Source organism: Cricetulus griseus, chromosome 4, assembly GCF_003668045.3.
Source record: "Cricetulus griseus strain 17A/GY chromosome 4, alternate assembly CriGri-PICRH-1.0, whole genome shotgun sequence".
Taxonomy (NCBI): Eukaryota; Metazoa; Chordata; class Mammalia; order Rodentia; family Cricetidae; genus Cricetulus; species Cricetulus griseus.
Genome location: NC_048597.1, coordinates 74,707,765 through 74,716,375, shown reverse-complemented (window position 1 = coordinate 74,716,375; position 8,611 = coordinate 74,707,765).

Here is an 8,611-nt window from a genome sequence, read left to right as displayed (position 1 = left end):
CATTGGAAAAGGAAAATTTAGAATGAGATAATGATAAGAAAGCCATTAAGTATGTAAATCTTTAATAGAAGGCCACCACTTGAAAGTGGAATGAAAAAATTTTAGAAGTCAGTCAGTAAAATCTAAGACTTTGAAAGGCTAACAATCACTGTATGTAATCTCCCAATTCTCTACTAGAATCTTCCTTAATAAAATGTCATCTTCTGACTACACAAATGCTTGTATTTCTACATGTGAGGCTTGTGCTTTTTTTTTCATCTAATAGGTATTTTGCAAATATCCAATGCAAAAAAATCTGTGGACTGGTGCAACACAACATTGAGTCTTTGGGGTAGTGTCTCCCTCACACTGCCTAATAAAAATAACTGAATGTGTACCCAAATGCTGAGTGCTTCATATTTGAAACCACTGTAAACATTCACAAGAGAGTGGAATACCCTGGATGGTTTCAGTAGTAAAGTGAAGATTTCAGAGATGAAATTGGTGAATTTCAACAAACCAGCAGAGTTTTTTTTTTAATTGGAACATAGGAGAAAAAAAGAAACAAAAAGGGAGACCCGCTGGATAGCAGAGGAAAAGTAGGAAAAATTCCACATACCCAGCATTTGAGTTTCGAAAGAAAATGTTCAAGGAATATGAACATCCATTTATTGGATATAAAAGACAGCATACTTTTCAAAAGATGACCAATCCCCAAATAAGGATGCAAGATGAAAACAGGTGTCAAACTACATGATAACTGAATGTACAAAAGAGAAAGACAAAAGAAACTTTGCTACTAGGTGGAAAGAAATAACTAAATCTGCTGTGGCTGAGCACCAGCTGAGTCCAAATAGATTAATGGCAGAGCTTTCAACAGCATGGAGGTCAGAAGAGTTTATATATTTTTTAAATTCCAGAAGAAACACATGTAAACTGTAATTTATGTATACACATATATGTATATGTAAAATCTGGTTTAATATATATGTATATATTAGCATTTTATACATTAGTACTTTTTATTTGTATATTTTATACATCATTTTTCTTTACATAACTTCCACCCCTTCCTCTCAACCTCCTCCCATGTCCCCTCTAAGTTACACAACACACACAAACACACAAACACGCACAGCATGCTGAATGAATTTAGCATTGATCATATGTGTGTTTGTTTAAAGCTAATCACTGGGCTGGATTAAAGTATCAGGGAGCTTCTCTAAAAGACTGGATCTTTCAGTAGCCACTAAATATCTACAGCTCTTTATACAGGGGTAGGACCTTGTGAGGTTTTCTCCATCCTTCTTAGCATGTCAACTAGTATCACTGTGCAGGTCTTGTTTAGACAACTATATTTTGAGATTTAACTGACTCAGTTTTCCCTCTTATATATAGAAGACACTATTCTACAGATATATCCTGGTCCTCTGGCTCTTAAGATTTCTCAACACCTCTTCTGCATTGTTTTGTTGCAGGATATTTGAATGTCCCATTACACTTGGAGACTGTTAAAAAAGATAAACCTTGAATATACTTTAAAGATGTGTTTACTTCAGAATTGAAACCAGGTGTAATGTTGGAGAAGAGGTTTTGCTTTTGTTTCCACAGGAGAAGAAACACTATGGATACCATCAAGATTGGTAAAAATTTGTTTCAGACAAGAAAGACCTCTTGATCAAACAGAATGTCCATTCAATCTAAACTAACTTATAAGACTAAAAAATGCCTTTCATTTAATCAGATATAACCTGCCAAAAAAAAGGTAACTCCCCAAAGTTAGGGTTGGGATAGGGTTTGTTTTGTTTTTGTATTTCCAGGAGAATAAAAGCATTCAAGTAAGGAATCTGAAGTCCACCAAACAATTAGACATCAGAACAAGAAAGATGAATTATCAAGAGAAAATGCCCCAAGAAAAAAAGAGTAAATTGGACTAATGGTATAGCACATTTGCAAAGGATAGAATGTCATAAATCTTCTCAAATGTATGTTTTTGTTGTTATCTACAGACAGATAAGGCAAATGTTCTTTCTGTCATCACAATTCAATTAAAATTTAAAGCTGGCTTTGGAGTTGGAGCATGGGTCTTTCTTCCTGTTAACCCAATCAAGCTTGTTAAAGGGAAATACAAAACTGCTGTCTCAGGTCAGACAAGTCACCTGGTATGGGACAGAAGAAAACCAAAATTAAGGGGCTATTCTCTTGTGACTAATCTCATAATCCTTTGATTTTTATTTTGACTCTTTAATACTTTTCTTAAGGTATAAATATTTTCTCAAAATTTATAAGATTATTATATATCTATATGCAAACTTTTCTGTCATGATATTAATGATCATATAGAGTACTGTATATAGAAATAAGCTTTTCTAGCTTACTGTACAAAATTTCAGGCTTGAGTCTGAAGCAGGTAACTAGAAACTAAGTTTGTGTGTGTCAGATGTATTTAACAGATTTGGTTCCTTAACCTTTCCAAGATCTGCTAAATATGACATTTAAAATGTTTAAGTTTTCTGAAGTGAACTGTGACCTTTCCTGGCAGGGACTTTTGAGGTCTCCAAGAAGATGATGGGGTCTGGCAATGAGGATTCCACTTGGATTGTAATAATGCCACCAAACTGAAAAAACCCACCCAAATATCAGCTTTAAACTACAAACTGCAGTTGGACTGCAGCTTCAAAGTAGTTAGCTAAGATAGTCCAGCCTCATAGACTACTCCAGACAAGATTTCAGATAAGCCCTGTACTTTCCAATCACACTGAGACTGGACAGCAGCCAACTCTCCCAAGACATGACCATTATCTCAATTTTCTCAGGGTCCCCCAAAGATGCCATGATCCCAAGAAAACAGGAAGTAATTTTAAGGACATGATGCATACATTCCCAAGAGGTGGGGTGCATGGTTTTTGGTCATTTGGTGGATTGTAGATGTTTATCACCTTTAGGGGGTTTGTTTGCAAGTTGTTATTGACCATGTTCAGGGAGTAAACTAAGCAAAGAAAGGTAGATTAAGGGATCTCTTTCTGAAAAGATAAAAAAAGGGGGTACAGGAATGATAGCATAAAAGGGTAGATTATTGAATATGCTTTTAAACTAAAAAGCAACTATTAATCTCAAGTATTTTACATTGGTATAGATTTTCAAATATTGATACAAATTTAAGGTTATTTTTAACATTATATATATATATATGAGTACAAACATATATACATATATATATATTTAGGGTACTGTACTTATGCAGATCAATTAAAAATACAATTTAATGTTCCAGATCTTGAAAGCTATTATGACAAACAAATGCAGGTTACTAGCTAGTTATCTATACCAATCAAACTTACTCTCATGTTAGGTTATGTTTTCGAGGTCAAACAGATATATTTTTGATAGATAGATGTTCTTAAAACACTTCCGAGATCTACAGAATATGTCATTTAAGATGTTTTACTAACAAGACTTTTAATGACAGTGAGATACATTAGCTCCTAGCAGCACCAATTCAGTACAGAGAAGAAGATGGATGCCAAAGAACCTTCATATGGAGTTTGCTTTAACAAGTGGCAAAGCTAACCATTGGTCAAGAAACTGACCTTCCCTTGTCTGCTGACAGTATGCTGTCCAAATTGGACCAGCAGCACACAAAAGAAGGCAACTGCCAAACTTTGCTCAGACAAGACAGGACAGTCCTTCAAAATTCCTGTTTCACAAAAAAGTCTGTCAGATATTCTAGGCCTGGAGACCAAAGATGAATGTCTCAGTGTTGTAGAGGAAGCTTAGGTGACTTGTCCAGGCAGCCAGATGTTTCTGTCATTTCTATAGTTTGGGAAGCTGTTTTGCTCTATACTTCCTGCATACTCAGGTAATATTTTATCCCTTTTTGTGTCTCTGATAGGGTTGAAGACTAGATAATTATACCATTTTCTTTGTTGCCAAATTCAGAAAAGACAGTTACAAAAGAGATGTCAATTTTATAAGTTTGAGAGACCTAAAAACTTAAATTATTTATCTAAAAAATGTTTTAAAATATAAAAAGGTGCTTTTAGGATGGTAATACAAATTATGATAGACAGTGGTTTAGGTATATATTTTGAACTCATCCCAATATGATAGACAATAGGGTAATTTCTCCAAATTGGCAGATACAAATGAACTGGACATGTAATTCTTATGAGATAATCATTTTTATTGTGTATAGATTTACTATGTTAGAGTTAAAACCCCTTTTTATTTAGATAATACCTTATAATTGTTCTTATTGTATATAGTTTTACTCTGTTAGAGTTAAAGCCTTTCATTTTTATTTAGACAAAAGGGGTAAATATTGCAGGATATTTGATTGCACTTTGACACTGTTAATAAAGTTAAACCTTTTATTAAGGGGTGGAGTCCAAGACTAGCTGACCTGAATTTGCCATAGAGATTTTGGAGGTGCCAGATCAAGAGGCACAGGGAGACATAGGGAGGGGATTGAAAGGATTTGTAGCCTTCTTGATCTGGGAAGTTGGAGAGGGAGGGTCTGCTATTCATTTTTCTGTTGCTTTCTTGATCTATCAAGTTTGTACTCCAATGTCTGACTCCCAAATTTTATTAATAATAGAATAATTTAGGTAAGTGCTTCAGTGTTCCCTGAGTCTAGGATTATAGGGGTTCTGTTTTAGATGTATGGGTTGTGTTGAACAACCCACAGTTTATTGTTCTACATATTTCGAGCAACTGTATATTTCTTTAATGGTCTCCGTCTCTTCCGAAAAGAAGCTTCTTTGATGAGAGGTGAGAACTAGAATTACTTGTGGGTATTAGGATAAATAGAATCAAATCAGCAATTTTACTGGTTTAGGAAAGTGGCAGTAGGCAAGTTCTCCTTGATGGTCTATGACCAGCAGCTAGTAGCTTGCTAGGTTCAATAGTACCAGGGATGAATTCCCTCCTACTGAATGGAGCTTAAATATAATTAAACATTTGTGACCAACATGTAAATTCCACTATTGCATGCTTAGGGACATATTTCTGTGGATGTCATTATTATAGTTCATAGTATTCACACTTTGGTGAGATTATTGGTGGCTTTTCTCCTTTGGAAGCTTGTATATCACCTTCATATACTATGAGAACTGCTTCTGAGGGTGGAGACTTCCAGGTCAGTTCAGTTCCAGCTTGATTCTTCCAAGTCCTATGGCTCATAAAATGAGTATTATCACTCCAAATAGAAGTGACAAAACTCCATTCAAACTATATATGCAATATATATTAAGTAAACAAAACATGTTTTCCTGTGGCTTGGTCAAACATCTTTATTGTTAATCCCGCCTTCTCCCCTTTCTCTCTGTATTATTCTCACCCTTCACCCAGTTTGCCCCTCCCCCAATTTACAGTTGAAGTATCTTTCATGGATGAAATGAAGATAGAGATATTCATTAATGGGGAATAAAGAGTATCAACTGCTATCAGACTAAGCTATAAAACCTGAACTGAGAAAGTTCCTGCACAGGGAATGAAGAGAACATATAATTCTATATCTTTAGAAAGCAAACAAATACTAGAATAGAATAGACTAATGTATAGATCTAACAGGCTGTCTTCCTGATGTATTCCAGCACCTGATGCAGTGCTGAGTGGGTCGATACACAAAAGCAATACTTACCTGATTTTTAACAGTTGAGAGGATAACAGGCAAAACGTAACTCAAGCACAGTTTCTCTATATCACTACAAGTTGGAAATCTTGACACTAGGAGAAATGACTAATAGTGTGTGTGTGTGTATGCATTGCAATTATTTATAGATGGCCATTTAAGACATAGTAACACTAAAAGCATGATGGGGATAGAATCTTAAAAGTATCTATATAACTCACAAAATAAGCAAGCAGGATTTGCTCCTTGCTTCTCTGTTGTTTTTACATACTGATCCTTCCACTTTAGATGTCATGGAACAAAAGGAAAAAATTGCAAATGACCTTTTATTTAATGAACATTTTAAATTTGTCTTTTTATTTCATGCATCCAAGTATTTCCTTTGTATGTATATAACATATATGAATTATACCTTTAGAGGACAGAAGAAGGCATTTGATTCTTTGAAACTGAAGTTACTTCTAGTGGTGAGCAGTCTTGTAAATGCTAAGAACTGAATTCAGGTCTTCTGCAAGAGCAGCAGATATTCTTAACCACAGAGCCAGTTCTCTAGCCCTTTCTTAATTAGGATTTCTATTGCTTTGAAGAGACACTATGATTGTGGGAACTCTTAAAAAAGGAAAAGCATTTGACTGGGGTGTCTTACATTTTCAGAGATTAAGTTCATTATCATCATGGTGGGACATGGCAGTGTAAAGGGAGACAAGGTCCCGGAAAAGGAGCTGAGAGTCCTACATCTTGATCCAAAGGCAACAGAAAATGGTCTGAGAAACTGGGTATACTTTGAGCATCTATGTGACCTCAAATCCCACCCCCACAGTGATACTATTCCTCCAAAAAAGCCATACCTACTCCAACAAAGCCACACTTCATAGTAGTGCCACTACCTATGAGTTCATGGGGACCAATTAAATTCTATCTACCATGAACCCCAAATTAGTTTTAAGTAGCACAGATTTTACTTTTAAAATGCATGTGTTTCTAATCAAATTTTCTATTTTATCATAAATATTTTTAAATAAAAATTCAAAATTCAAATCTAAAGTAGAATGATTTTTAAATTGTATCCTCCCAACACTCCCCTTGTTTTTATATATTTAACTCTTTTCATCCTGTTCCTATGTTATTTTTAGTAGCTGTTATTTTCACTTTGTTCATTTTCCAAAGGGATGAAAAAATAATATTTAAAATATATTTAAACTGTAGCTTTCTAAACTAAAATTCTGTCTTAATTTGTTGACCAACACTACCACCTAAACTAACAATCATCCAAATTAAGTCAGGGTTAAATTGGAGTCAAATTTTGTTTTAAAACATTTCATTTGGGTCTGGCAAGATGGCTCATTGGAAAATGTACTTGCCATGCAACCTAGGCCTCCTCAGTTTGATCAACAGAACTGACTTAAAAATAGATAATGGGCCAGGTAGTACTGGTGCATACCTTTAATCCCAGCACTGAGGAGGCAGAGACAAGTTGATCTATGTGAATTCAAGGCAAGCATGGTTTAAAGAACAAGTTTCAGAGCAGCCAAGGTTACACAGAGAAACCCTGTATCAACACCAAAATATCCAAACAAACAAACAAGCAAATAGCAGAAAAGAAAAAAGGGGGGGTAGATAACAGACGTCACAGTGTCTTCCTACTTCACATGCATGTTCCAGATCCAGCCCATCATCTCCTTCCACACACAGTAAAAACATGAAAAAAAAAAGAAGAAAAAAGTAACCTTCATTTATACCAATAGTCTTCTGTTAGAGAAAAAAACTTTGGAAAAATACTCAATTCAATATAACTCTCTCCTACGTACTTAGGAATATATCTAGGCAAAGAAATGAAAGTCCTCTACAATGAAAACTTCAAGATACTGAAAAAAGATAATAGAAGATACTAAATGGTGGAATGTTTTTGAATTGATAGAATTCATATTGTGAAAATAACTATACTACTAAAATTAATTTATAGAATTAATTCAATAACTACCAAAATTCCAATGCCATACTTTAAAGTTTAGAAAAAAAATACAAGACCCACAAAAGACCTTGAATAGCTAAAGTAATACTAAGGAGTTAGAACACTTCTGGTGGTGTCACAGCCCCTTACCTCAAGTTATACTGTGATGCTATGGCGAGAAAGACAGCCTGATACAAAAAGAGACAAGTAGATCAATGGAATAGAATAAAGAACCCAAAATGAAATGGCAAAGCTGTGTTTACTTAATTTTTGACAAAAGTGTCAAAAAACATACATTGAACAAAAGATTCAACAAATGACGTTGGTAAGCCAGATCCCCATCTGTAGAAGAATGAACTTAGATTTGTTCAAAATCAATCCAAAAGCTAATCAAAGAATTGAATTTAAAATATGAAAGACTGAAACTTCCAGAGGAAAGCATAAGGTATACAATTCAATATATTGGGATCAGCAAGAACTTTTTAAATAGAACACTAACAAACAACACAGGATCTAACCCAAGTACCAACAAAGAGAACAATCAGTGGAACAAACAGACAGCCCACAGCATGGAGAGGTTTTACCAACTACCTTCTCAGAAGGGACCAATATTCAGAGTTTACAAAGAATTGCCACAATAAAACTGCCCATCAACAAACAGATAAATGAACCAAATAGACAGTTTTCAAAAAATAAAACAAAACAAAAGCCATGATGGCCAGTAACAATTTTTTAAAGTGTTCAATATCCCTGGTCATCAAGTAAATATGATTTAAAACTGCTTTGAGATACCACTTCATTCCAATCAGAGCTCTGACAACAAATGTCAAAGATGTATATAGAGAAGACTCCATATGCACTGTTGGTAGGGGTACACATTCATACAGATATTATGGAAATAAGTTTGAAGGTTAATCAAAAACTTAAAAACAGATCTACCATATGACACTGCTATTTCACTCATGGACTTATAAGGAGACAATGCCATACACATATGTATGTTTGTACCTCATGTTTATTGCTGCTTCCTTTATTCTACAGAATTGGAA